Raw genomic sequence first — 14,895 nt, forward strand, 5'->3', positions numbered from 1 at the left:
TGTAGTGGTTTTTTTTGTTGGTTTTTTTGACTCCATCCAATGGAGAATTTCATAGGAAGACTTGCAGCCTTGGGTAATTTTCTGGACCTGAATTATTAGGTCAATGAAGGCTTTCCAGCCTGTTTTCACTGTCAGGTTAACCTGCTGGCAAGCTTTACCCTTCAAACAGGGTGTACTTTTATGTTTATTATGCTGGGAAAATAATAAAATGCAACACCTTAAAGATGAACAAACTATGGTAGGGGCTTTGGGAAAGTGTAGCGTTACTGAGACTTGAAATGTATAAATCAACATTGCGTCCACACAGTATAGATGTGTTCTAAGCTTTGAATCATGCACACTAATAATCAACTTTCACAACTTGTTTCCATGAGAGAAATCCTTAAAGCAAACGCGTGTACACCACAAACTCTTATATAAATGGAGATTTTCAAGTTGACGTATTCTGGGTTTCAACATCCCAGTCTTTTCCCACTATGGTTATAAACCACATGCATTAAATTCATAGAAGTTCAAACTGCCCTGTTAATCCCTGGGAAGCAACTGAGGAACATCAGAAACAGGTGAACAAGTTGCTATTATAGAAAATTGTGTCAACTACCTGATGCTGCCTACTCACTCAACCCTGCCATCACCCAGTAGAGGAAAGGTAACAACCAACTAGAGCTTGGAGAAGCTAATCCACTTTACAGGGAAAGACCTCAGATAAAAGCTGCTCACCTCAAGTAGATGTATCTGCCATCTTGGCTGGCCAAATAAAGGGTCGGAACAGGAGTAACAGCTTCTGGTACCCACACAAGTTGAGAGGAAGAAGCAGAGCAGGAAAAGAGGCAACTAGTTATTTTCTCCCACAAATATTGCTATAAACCAGTAAAAAACAAACAAACCGGAATATAAAATCTTTCCAGTCGTAGGCACTGATTCTAGAACATGGGTCTTCAAACTTGGCCCTTTTATGACTTGTGGACTTCAACTCCTAGAATTCCTCAGCCAGTGTTCCTGGCTGAGGAATTCTGGGAGTTGAAGTCCACAAGTCATAAAATGACCCAAGTTTAAAGACCCCTGTTCTAGATCTTCTCAGACAACTGATGACAGCATTTTCTATTGATTTCCTCTTTGCAAGGTATTTCTGGAGTGTTTTAAGCCTCTCTGTTCTACTTCTGATTCTGAGGAAGGGAAGGTCTGCTTGCCAGAGGTAGAGAACATGCCTGCAAGGAAGCTGTGTGTTTCTCCATTCAAGCCTGACTGAAATCTAATTCCTGTTTATAGTTTCCTGGGACAATGAGAGATTACTGGGCCTGCATTATGCATTAGATTTTATGGAAAAGAAAGCTTCTGTGACAGGAAAGAATCTGAGATGAAGAAATACATTAATACGCCTCAACGTGAAGAGACAGGAACACAAGCTCTTGTGCTATTATTAATAGACATATTAATATGATTTAGGAGGTGATGATCTCTCAGAAGTGAATTACCTATTTTGCAAGAAACTATTCTGTTTTGAAACAAGTAGGGCTAATAAAAATATTTGGAAAATTATTGTAAATATTTTCAACTTTTTTTTTTTAGATATGGGATCTGCCTTCTATAGTTTGGAATTGATTTCTTTAAAAGTTATTACATCTCAGTAGGCTTGACATATCTTGCATCAGCCCTTTGTAGGTAAGAACAGTCTAGGGCAGGGGTGTCAAACTGCCAGCCCATGGGCTGGATGCATCATGCTGAAGCTGCACCCACCCCAGCTCTGGTAAGGGAAAAAAAAGTCACGATATGTTGTGACACATCATGTGGTGCTGCACATTTGACACCCTTTGTCTAGGGAAAGGAAACTTTCAATGGGTAAAAATGTGGGTTGCATAGAACATGTCCTAAATGATTCCCTTGCTCTCTGTTGTGTGCTTAACAAAGAATTTAAAATGTATTACCCAGTTTGAGTGGTGCTGTTTGCAGTCGCAAACAAAATAAAAAGTAATTGTTTTATTGATGAAATCTTACTCTTGAATCTGCTCAGACCTGTACACCCAAATGTGGTCATGGGTAATTCCCAATGTCCCTATATTGGAGTAGGGCTTTAAATGGTTGATCATGTTAAGATTATATGACCTAAAACCATACTTTTCTCTTACAGTCACTATTTACAAGACACTATTTCCTGTCTAACAGATGCAAATTCTGAAATAGTCATTAAGTGTTTATGCTCAAGTTATGAAGAGTTTGTTCTAAATCACCACGGAATCAGCTAATCCCCCTCATAATGGTGGAATTTAGGTTAACTTTCAGGTGAATCGACAATCAAAAATTGACAATGAAAAACCACTAGTTGATATTTCTGTGGCAACATTTTTGGGATTTTCCCTCATATTACAGTCTGTAACCCAACAGTTATAGTTCTTATCAGTCATTTGTCTAAATGTATAAGTCCAGAAGTACAGGCAGGATTTCGAAGAGGCAGAGGAACTAGAGATCAAATTGCTAACATACGCTGGATCATGGAGAAAGCTAGGGAGTTCCAGAAAAACATCTACTTCTGCTTCATTGACTATGCTAAAGCCTTTGATTGTGTGGATCATAACAAACTGTGGCAAGTTCTTAAAGAGATGGGAGTACCAGACCATCTTATTTGTCTCTTGAGAAACCTATATGCGGGTCAAGAAGCAACAGTGAGAACTGGACACGGAACCACTGATTGGTTCAAAATTGGGAAAGGAGTCCGGCAAGGCTGTATACTGTCACCCTGCCTATTTAACTTATATGCAGAGCACATCATGAGAAAGGCAGGGCTAGATGAATCAAAAGTTGGAATTAAGATTGCTGGAAGAAATATCAACAACCTAAGATACGCAGATGATACCACTCTAATGGCAGAAAGTGAAGAAGAACTAAAGAGCCTCTTGTTGCGGGTGAAGAAGGAGAGTGCAAAACTTGGGTTGAAACTTAACATTAAGAAAACCAAGATCATGGCCTCTGGCCCTCTCAATTCCTGGCAAATAGATGGGGAAGAAATGGAGGTAGTGACAGATTTTGTTTTCCTGGGCTCCAAGATCACTGCAGATGGGGACTGTAGCCAAGAAATTAAAAGACGCTTGCTCCTGGGGAGGAAAGCCATGGCAAATCTAGACAGCACACTAAAAAGCAGAGACATCACCCTGTCAACAAAAGTGCGTATAGTCAAGGCTATGGTCTTCCCAGTTGCAATGTATGGCAGTGAAAGCTGGACCATAAGAAAGGCTGAGCGCCAAAGAATTGAAGCCTTTGAGCTATGGTGCTGGAGAAGACTCCTGCGAGTCCCTTGGACTGCAAGGCGATCAAACCGGTCAGTCCTAGAGGAGATCAACCCTGACTGCTCTTTAGAAGGCCAGATCCTGAAGCTAAAACTCAAATACTTTGGCCACCTAATGAGAAGGAAGGACTCACTGGAGAAGAGCCTAATGCTGGGAAAGATTGAGGGCAATAGAAGAAGGGGACGACAGAGAATGAGGTGGTTGGATGGAGTCACTGAAACAGTAGGCGTGAGCTTAGATGGACTCCAGAAGATGGTAGAGGACAGGAAGGCCTGGAGGAACATTGTCCATAGGGTCGCGATGGGTCGGACACGACTTCGCAACTAACAACAACAATAAGTCCAATCTATAAAGAATATAAACAAACCAATATTTAGACTCATAACAAAGTAGCTTCATATTATTTTAACTGCCAATGCAATTTTCTGGGTTAAAAAAGATCCTGCCTCTTACACACAGTTGCTCTTCTGATATTATGCTAGTTTCATGGGCTGACAACTTGCTTGAGCAATAATTATGGGTTTAGTGAGTTATTTTAAATCAGTAATGGCTTTTAGAAACATTCCACAGTGAGTAGGAAGCAGCAGCAGTCCCTTTTGAATAACTGGTCTACTTTCTATTATTTTGGTTATTTAATAAAGGAGGAACTGAAATGTCTATCTTATTTAGAAGTGCAAATGTTCCTGATGGAATTGTGGAAATTTCCATAGAACCATAGAGATCTCTGTTGGATAAAGCCAATATTTTATTAAATCTGTAATCTTTTTCTAACTGTGGTCCATCAGATTCTTCTGGAAACTACTGTTCAAGAACCTCAGGGTGATAACATAAATTGTAGCATGAGCTGATATGTAGAAATTTCAGATCCAATAAAAATAAACAGATTTCCCACGTGGCATTTTGTTAAATTATGGTGTTCACATACAAAAGATATAATTACAGTTATTAATCAGGATGGCCTTAAAAGAAGATTAAAGAATAAAACAGCTTCTAGAAATGATGGCTGTAACTCACTTCCAGGATAAGAGGATGTATGCTTCTGAATGTTAGTTCTTGGAGAATGTGAGTGGAATTGTTCTATTGCAGTTCTCTCTTGTTTGTGGGCTTATTTTTTACCACTGAATGTTAGGTGATGTAGAACTTTGGTCTGATCTAGCAAAATTGATCATATATGTTAAATTTTAATGCAAGAAAATATGGATAACTGCTAGATTCCAGTTTTTAAAACTTCATTTACTTCATGATGATGGTTGAATATCAGACTTTTTTTAAAGCCAGCAAACTAATATAGAGCCAGCAGTAAATACATAATCATTTACATCAGGGGTGTCAAACTCACAACGTCACTTGATGTGTCGCAACGTATTGCAACTTTTTTGCCATTGACGGCAATGGGGTGAGCACGGTTTTGCTATGATTCATCTGGCCCACAGGCCGGCAGTTTGACACCCCTGATTTACATACTTTTTTAATCCATTGCAACAGAGGAATAATTGCAGAACAGCTGTATTCTTTCATACTAATTGCCACAAAATAAAAGCATTATACAACCTCATCTGCCTTCCCAACTTTCCCACAATTTAATTTGATTGGATATAACTTTATAATCATGTCACTAAAACTTCCTCAGGAAATGCAGCCCATAATAATGCACTACAGCTGAGGGGGGGGAACCTGAAACAGAATCTCTGATGTCATTCTAGATGATTGGGAAGAGACTTACTAGTTAAATATAAAAGCCACCAGAACCAAAAGGCTGTTCTGTTGGTAGCATATAAGTATTTTCAAAAGCTATCAAAGCTTGAATTTCTTCTATTCCATGACTATAAATTCCACAAATTAATTGTTAGATGCAAAACAGATGCCTAGGGTTGGGAAAGGGCTTTCTAGACCTAGAGAGCTATTCAATATCTGATAATAAAGTAATGTCAAACATTTCCTCCAAGTACTTACTTTATCTGGGCACAAGCCTACAGCAAAACAACTTCATTGGAAAACAGAAGGTCTCACAAGAGAAGGGTGAAGGTTTATAACACCTAAAAGCAATTTTCCTAAGCTGGTACCCTACAATGTGTTGGACATCTTCCATAATTTTCATGTTATATGTATTTAATGGGTATTATAGTCCTTGTGGTATAAACTATTGCGATGTGCTCTACATGAGGGTGTTCTTGAAGAGCACTTGGAAGTTACAGCTGGTCCAAAATGCAGCAGCACAAGCAATGGTGGGCTCATTAACCCCATATACTGTAGCACCTCTTGGATGAGCTTCATGAGTTAGCAGTGTCCTCCTGTGTGTAATTCCATGTGTTACTTGTCACTTTTAAAGGATGGCTTTGTTGTATGGATGGTCGTATTTTTATGGAATTTTTCTTTTAATTTTGTGAAAATTCTCAGAGTAATTTGGAGTTTGATAGCCTAGAAATTAAATATTTAAATAATTCATATTATAGATCTTTTACTTAAACCTTATATGAAGGGTTCCATGTTGAGGACAAGTGCCAAGCAGCTTAGAAAGAAACCATGAATCATATCCTCGGGTTATGATAGGCTTAACAACAGAAAAAACTACCATACCTAAATCAGCATCTGAATATAACTTGAAAGGCCTCTCTTTATTTGGATAGAATGGAATGGAATGGAATGGAATGGAATGGAATGGAATGGAATGGAATGGAATGGAATAGAATAGAATAGAATAGAATAGAATAGAATAGAATAGAATAGAATAGAATAGAATAGAATAGAATAGAACCTTGGAGATCTTCTAGTCCAGCCTCCTACTCAAGCAGCAGAACCTATACTATCTCAGACAAGTGACTGTCTAGATATATGCATAAATAGTACATAGACATTTCGTCTCTATTAGGCTCTAATACACACACACACAAAAAATGATTATATCTGTTTGGCTACATCTCAAAAGGGCTCTCTTTGTGAGAAGAAGCTCATTGGCAATTGACAAAGGACCTGGGGGCTGTGGCTGGTTCCCCCCTCCCCCATTCAGGTGGCTTTTTCTGCTGGATAATGGGAAACAGTGAGGGAAGGGGTGGGTGTGGAGTTCTTGCTATTACCCAAAGCAGAAGAGAAGCCAGCTGGCTTCCGGATGGGAAGCTGTTTGGAAAGGCTGATTTCCAGGAGTTTGTGGTTGCAAAGAACCCAGCTCAGGCTTTTTGCATTTCTCTTGGAACTGGAATTCCTGCCAGCTTTAATCCCTCAACTAGGCAGATCTCAGCCAGCATAGTATATAATAAAATGTCTTCTGTAGCAGAGCTAAGTAAAAGGAACCAAAGTTTGTTTTTTAACAGATGTCATTAGCAAAAGTAAGGGTAAAGGAAAATGGAGGAAGTATTAAGTGTAATTAGAATAAGAATCAATCTTCTCAGGATTTAATGTGCTTATGAAAAAGGAGGAGAGGAGGAGAACCTATTGGGCTCCAAGATGCTCCAGCCTAGTTCCACAAACACAAAGCAAAATTGGATTCTGTGCAGATGATGTCAATCTTTTTGGGTTTTAACTATGACTATAATGTGTTGGAATTTCAATTTCCATAACTCCCATAAGGATGGCAACTCATCAGGAGGACATTGCACTGGAAAAAGCTGAGCTGTAAAATGCAAGATTCTTGCAGCAATAATATTGTTCAAAGCTTTGAATATGCTGCAATTTATTTTTGAAAAGTCAATTCAGTTGTATATAAACAGCTCAAATATTCATGTTATGTTGAACAAATTACAATAATTTTAAAACAACCAAATATCTTACAGAGCATGGCAGAACTGTCTGAATGAAGCAGTTTGGTGTGCCAACTAAGCACTAAAACATGGCTTTTTTCCATTTTAATACTCATCATCTAACGCAGCTTACCCAGATATGATGGAATTTCATGAAATGGCCTCTGTTTAGCAAAAAGTTAAAAATTAAAGAGTGAGGCTTCTGAGGACTGTCAGAAGAATAATTTTAAATTATAAAGAACTCTGAGGAAAGGAAGGTCTTGAGGGAAAAATTGTCATATTCAAATGACAAAGATTAATTGCAATATCTAGTGCCACAAAAAAGGGAGAAAGCACCTTGCAGAAGAACATTAACACATCTGAACTGCAACAAATGAAACCATGAAGTATACATATAGATTAAAATAGTGTTTCAATATACTCCAGGGAAAAAAAGTTAAAGAACATCCATGCAATGGCCATAAAAATACTAAAATCCATATTATGCGCAAGTGTTTAAAATCTGCTGATTTCTCCATCGGTCTTCTCCCACTTTCAGTCTTAAAACTCTGACCATATAAACCTCAGTACCACATCAGATTTTCCCAGGGCTTTTTTGTCATAAAACGCTCAGAACGGAGTTCCGGCACCTTTTTTGGATGCAACCTTGTAGGGTACGCAGGGAGGGTTGTATGACATGTGTGAGTTCCGGCACCTTTTTCTTTTACAAAAAAAAAGCACTGGATTTTCCCCTCTCTTCTCTCAGCAAGTGTTTTCTTTTTGCTTTTGCATTATTTTGCCTATCTGCTCTCATTTCATCTGTTTCACTGCATATTGCCATCTTTGAGCTTGGAAGCAGAGACAAAATGCTTGCTCTATACCTGAATTAAATGTCCCTCTTGACCTTTGTTGACTCACTATTTGTCACATGGCACACCTGCTAACTCATGTCAATAACAAGTTTAATTCAGAACATATCCAAATCCCTTCACTTCAGCCACTTATTAGGAAATATAAGAATACTATCACCCCTATCCTGCAAGGGGGCAAGATATATGGAGCGTTTCCTGTGAAAATTCTGCATGGCTCCTCAATCGTTCTGATTTAAGGAGAGCTCAGCCAACCTGGAGCAGCAACTCCTGAGTCGGTTAAGCGTGCAATTCCTTGTACAGAGCTTCTGCTTTTAATTCCTGGAGAAAGGATGACAAACCAATGGAGGGACAATTAAACAGCTGGAGAAGCCAGCTCTTCTCCTTTTGCCCTCTGCCTTTGACATAGATAGAGCTGGATTGAAAGCAAGAGATTCCTCCACCCAGTGGCTGGAACAAGGTTGTTGAGTCATCACATTTTCCATTAAGCAGTTGAAGCCAATGCTGGGATTAGGTTATGTGCACAGGGGTGGATTGGGAATGGGAGGTGAAGACATAGCATTAAGACATATTGTAATTAAAAACAGAACAGCCAGCAGGTAGAGATTGGTGGAGAAATTGGAACCTTGCAGTCTTTTTAAGGACCTGTAAATTTTCATTGCAGAAACTCTTGTGAGTTGTTTGATGGGGAGGTGTGGGGGGAAGAGCACTGTGCATATTTGCTAGAACTGGAGAGCATATGGAGCCTCTTATGCGTGATATGTTCCCAAACTTTGTCACCTCTAAATGTGCTGGATTCATATTTCCTGGCCAGAATTGTCAAAAGAGAGTAAAGGAAGAGCAGCATGTAGTGGGGACAAAAGGAAATTAGTTCTACATCTTGAAATTCTCCAGATGACTGGTGACCAAATGCCAAAAAAAGTAGGCTCTGTTCTTTAATAATGATGCAGAAAAAATCTGCATTTGTTGGGATTCTTCCTCTTTAACATTAGAGATGCAGTGACCTTGTTCATTTTTGCACTACTTGCCACTTTTAAAAACCATTTGTCAGACTGACTGCTCCTAATTCCAGTCCCAAGGCAATATCCAACAGAAAAGTTAAGCAAGTCTATTTAGCTTTTCTCAACCTTTCTTGATTCTCAGTGCCAGCACCTGCTGTATATACATGGAACTGGTTATACCAGATTTCAGAAAGTTGGAGAATACCAGATCACTCTGTTGTTGGCTGTGTCCTGCTTCTCAGCCCCACTAGAATCAAGTTTCTCTCCAAGCCAAATGGCAGATATTGTGTAAAACCACATGCCCAAGTTCAGCCATTACAATTAGAGTTTGGTTTCTGTTAACCTACAGAGACTTTAGTCCTTCTCATTTCCTGACAAGTCCACAGGATTGAAAAACCCAACAATGGTGAAATCTTCTAAAACCAACAAGTCCATCCTTCTCACAATCTTTTCCCTCCCTGCCCCACCCTCCACCAGTTATGCTGCCTGGGAATGATGGAGATTCATCAGGCAATTGCCATGTTGAAGAAGTATATACATTTTTTTCCTTCTGTGTTTTCTATTCCAAGAATATTAAATGATCTTAGCAGAAAGCTGCACTTTGTCCATCTTTCTCTACAGAATAGGAATCTGTAGTTTCCTTCACATTTGTTTTCAGTTTTGAAATCTGGGACCCGACAACTATGTTTCCATTTTTAAAATCACTTTCCTGGACAAGTATCTCCCCATTTGAAGCTCTGCATGGTAAACAAACGTACCTTGTGCCAATCCTCACAGACCACAGCTTTCGGGATTTGAGTTCACATGTATCAACCCTTAAGGGGTAGACCAGACTAAGAAACGGATACCATGTGGGCCTAAAACTACTTTATTAAAACAGCTATAGTAACAAAACCTTGCAAGCAAGTCTGAAACAACTTCTCGTCCTCCTGTTGGCTTCATGAGAATTAAAAGGGGCCTCACTGAGGCATTTTTGTAAACCACTTTATTGGCCTGAGCTCAAGCCATGTTTGTCTGATGTTGCCTTGGTAATGGATCTTTCCTCTGCCTTCGAGGCCCTCCTCTTTACATCCTAAACATGTCTCATTAAACCATTGTTGTTTATTCAGACATGTTAACCCATAAATTTAGAAACCACAAGGACTATATTTATTCAAAAACAACAACATATGCATATAATGCATGCACTAACCAGGCAAGCAAATGAATTACAAATGCCAAATGTTTTTAAAGCAGCATTGCAAGCTAACTTCCAAATGGCCTATCCTAGAAGAGAAAGTAATTTTCCAGTACAGTAGGGATGAATACAGGTATAATGTCACTTCCCACACCTACAGGCAGAGATTAAAGAGCTACACCTATGACAAACATTAATTCACCATTTATCTTTTTTTCTCTTTCCTCACCATTCAGCCCCAAACTGGAACAAATTTCCTCCTGGAAATTTCTGTTTTGGGAGCACCTACCTGTTTTTGTTCTTTATTTCAATATCCACTCGGCAAATTCTTTCCTGGCTATCCAGTGAACAAACTGTGCTGTTGGCCTCCCATCTCTCTTCTACAGTTGCGCAACATAGCTAACAAGTCCCAGCTGGCCATTTGGATAGCTTGCTTGGGCTTGTCCCAAACTTCTCTTCAAAAGAAAGGAAGCACTGGGGGAATCAAAAGCCTGCTCTAAAATGGTCTGCTCTATACTATCTCCTGCTGACATGTATTTCTGCTTTGCTTCCCAGTCACATGTCTCTGGAGTGGAATGCATCTCCTCTCACCTCCTGGCTTCATTCTGCCTTTCTCTCAACACCTCAGTTCCCATTCTAGACCTGCTTTCTATTCTCGACAGTATTGTCCTTTGCCAAACCTTAGACTACTAGGCTAGGCAAGCCAAGTCAAGCAAACTAATACTACATTTATCATGAGTTTATAGTAACAGAATCTTGCATGTTTGAATATTCCCCCCCCTCTTCCTCCCTTTGTCTTTGAGAGAACTAGGGGCAATCTTATCTAAGGCACTTACTTAGAGTACAGTTCTGCCCAGTACTCCCAATTTCTTTTACCTGACTGTTGTCTTGGTGGCATCTGTTTCTCCTGTTCCTTGAGGTTATTCCATTTTCTCATTATATCACTTGGCTTTGTATTTGCCATAAAACTGACACAGATTTCATGCATTATAATTTTTTTTAATTGTAATTTTAATAAGGATTACAATTTACAACAGTCAAAACTAATGCACACTAAAAAAAGAAAAACTAAAAAAAATAGAAGGTGCAGAAAAAAGAAGAAATAGAAAACACAAAATAAAAAATAGAATATGGTAGCAAAAAGGGAAAGCTCTATATACAGAAATGACTTTCTTGTTCATTACAAGTTTAACCAATTATAGTAACTTATCACTTTCTCTTAAACTTTAGCAAATGATCTCTTCTTCTCACGATACAGATCCCATCTCTTCTCTATAAACAAATTCATTTCATTCTTAATGTCAGCAAAAGTCCATCAAGACTTACCAGATATAACAACGCATCTATTTTAATCTTGATCAAATAAATCAAGGTCATATCTTTTTTCTTTTACTTTTAAGAATCAGGACCTCTAGTCCCTTCAAATAATGTCCTAAAACTTGGTTTCTTTTCATTTTTTCTTTCTCCATTCTCACAAAATTCATTGTAAATCCAATATAGGAAAATTATCCAGGACAATCTCTTAGTTTTATTTGTATATCCTTTTTTAAATTATTTAGACATTAGATGTTTTATTTTGTATGTCCAGTGCAAACCTTTTTCCATGTCATTCCTGCCATTTTAAAATCCATTTTCAGATCAGTCTCAATCATGACAGGTAATATTTGTTCCTCTTCCATAGCACCTTTTCAACAAGTCTATCTGTAGAGGCAGATACTCTTAAAGTTAACTTCTGGGCCCATTGTTCAAAAATATCCTTCAATGTGTCCAATGTTAAAATATCTTGTGTCATTCTGTAGTAATAATTCAAGTATGAGTGTTCTTCTTTGTTAATTGTAATCTTTAGTTCTTTCTAGTTCCCTCTAGTGTCCAGTGTTTAAAGTCTTTTTAAAAAAAGGAAAAAAGAAAGAATTCAAAAAGAACATATTTTTCCATGTGAAGGATTCTTTTTAATTAGTTCCAAAATCTTATTTTAAGTTTATCTAAACCTTTAGTCTGTAAGTTTTTAAAATCAAAGTTTTAATCAACCGTTTGCTGTTTACTCCAGAAAAAATAATGCTGTAGGTCCTTAAACTTGTATTTAAAACTTCTATGGACTGGAGGAAATTTACCAAGTGCTGCAAAACTTGTCAATCTAAATATCCCTAATAGTTGAAAAGTAACAAGTAATTTCCAAAATCCAGCCCATATATTTAAGAGTGGCCCTCTAAGTAGAAGAGAAACACCATAGGTACTTAGTGAGTAATTTCACTACATTTTGCCAGTAGCTGTCAGGGCAAGATGTGTTACAACCAGACCATCCCAAGTTCATTTTCCAGCTTTTCCAGATTAGAGCTGGGAATACCTGGAACCATAGAAAACTGTTGCCTATTAGTATAGATTAGTACTGTCTCAGCCTTGGCAATTTTAAGATGTGTGGTCTTCAGTTTCCAGAAGCCCTGACCCAGCATGTTGGGAGTTGAAGTTCATACTTCTTAAAGTTCTTGAGGTTGAGAAACATTGGTGTAAACAACACTGAGTCTGCTGAATAAATGATCGGACTTTAAACAAAGCATCACACACACATAGTTATCATACTATTTGTTAGGAATAAGTAATATTATGCAATATGCAGAAAGGGAGTAATGCAAGTCCACTTTTCAACTCAGCAAAAAATAATAATATTTATGTGGAACAATATATCTTTCTATAATAAGGTATACAATGTACACAGCTTTTTAGTTCAGATTAAAAAGTGACTGATGTCCTGTCTGTCTGTCTGTCTGTCTGTCTGTCTGTCTGTCTGTCTGTCTGTCTGTCTGTCTATCTATCTATCTATCTATCTATCTATCTATCTATCTATCTATCTATCTATCTATCTATCTATCTATCTAGTCTAATATAATATTAGAAGTATTGTTGGCCACCCAGAGTTACCCTGTGATAAGATGGGTGGCCAATACATTTTATAAATAGAGATGGATGGATGGATGGATGGATGGATGGATGATCCAAAAAACTGAGTAGAGGAAGATTCAAGGCTGCCAAGAGAAGCATACAAATATAGCATTCACAAAGATGTACAGATGTCCAACCATTTAAAAAAGAACAGTATCCCATTCAACTTTCTCCTGCCCTGAGGATTTCAGGTTGCAATCTATCTGGTTACAAGAGACAGCAGAAAGCAAGATCAGCCAAGATAAAGTAAATCTATAACATTGATCACAAGATTTAAGAATCATCAATCTTCCAATATTACTGGACAGCAATTCTCGGATGGCAGAAGTTACAAGCTGGTACAGAAACATGCTTTGGATTCTGCTCAGAACTGAAATTTTAAAATGAGTTTGACAGATAAAATACGTATCAGGATTTTTTGTTGCATCTGCAAAACAGGCTGAAGAAAAGCTCTGGAATATGAAAGCTAAGAGAGATTGCCAAGAGATCAGTCCAAGCTGCCATTGAGATAAGCCAGATTTGATGAGGGACTCAAGACACATTTTATGTATAGCCCCAAATATGGTGGAAGAATACCAGAAAGTAGAACATAATAGATACTGTCAGATTATAGAAAGATTATGTTTTTTCCTGCAATGTGTAGGGGGAAAAAAGCAGCCTGAGCTCTGAAGAAAGAGTAATAGATCTGTTAGATCTGAGGAAATGATGCCCTCTAGTGATAAGTGTTCAAAGTTATTACAGACATTCAAAACCAAAGGTGAGCAGTTTGAATGTTTCTAAACAATTATGTTTTTTGGTCATGTTAATCAACTTCAGTGTATTATTCACAAATTGGGATGCTTCTAAATAGAGAGTCCTGGTGTTATTGATTAAAATAGATTGCAATTATTCTAGTCTGTGAAGAAAAGCTGGAAGAAGTACCGTAAAACCCAATATACAGTACTTGCAAGTGAAATATGCCTACAAGTTATAATATAATATAGTATTTAAGAACACCTGAATGCAGGAGAACAATAGCATGGAAGATACTATATATATCCTATGGACATATAGCTCCTGAGATGATCAGAATGGCCTTTGAATCATAGATGGGATTACAAAAAGTTGGTGTAAAAATAGGCTTTGCTCTACAGGCAAATTTTGCTTTGTAAAGATTTTGCAGAGAAGTTTAGAAGACTTGGAAGTATCACTTAGTCCCTACCCCTTCCCTCACCATTACTGATTGCTGAAGTGTAACCACAACACTCACAATGAGCTCCTGGTTTGAAAGCACAATTTTAAGCTCTTTTGCTGTTGAAAGATTCTACCCCTTAAGACATTTCTTCTAAAGTTTAGACAAAGTTTTCTTTTCTGCAATGTCCACCCATTATTTTTATTTCTTCTTTCTGGAACACCAGCAAGCAAATCTACTTTCTAACAATCTGTTCATGATTTTGTCTCTACTCTTTAACATCTGTATGTTAATGTTCTTGGGAGAACTCATCTAATACTTTGAGGGAAAGTATCATTGGTTTGCTGATGTTGTGCAACTTTACATTGTGGGAAGTTAGCCCCCCAGAGAAGGAAATATTAAAAGGGCAGAAAAATATATTTCTTCAAAGGATCTTAAAGAGAAAGAAAAGCATGCCCAGTTTTCTTAATACGGTAGTCCCAAGTCTTCCTCCCCCAAGCAGAAACCAGCTCTATAAAAATGCAGATGTAAACCATTCAGGAAAGTTGAAGCTAAAAGATTAAGAAGACAAAGACACCTAAAATCTACATACCCCACCCAAAGTCTAAGACAGGACATAATAGGATTAACTCACAGATGACAAAGGACAAACCCAGATTCAGGTCAGAATACATGACACAGGAAATACAAAGCCTTAAACAGGAACAGGAAACAACTCCAAACAAAAGGCTACAGAGGGTATAAAA

This window comes from Vipera berus (genome assembly GCF_964194415.1).
Source record: "Vipera berus genome assembly, chromosome: 3".
Classification (NCBI taxonomy): Eukaryota; Metazoa; Chordata; class Lepidosauria; order Squamata; family Viperidae; genus Vipera; species Vipera berus.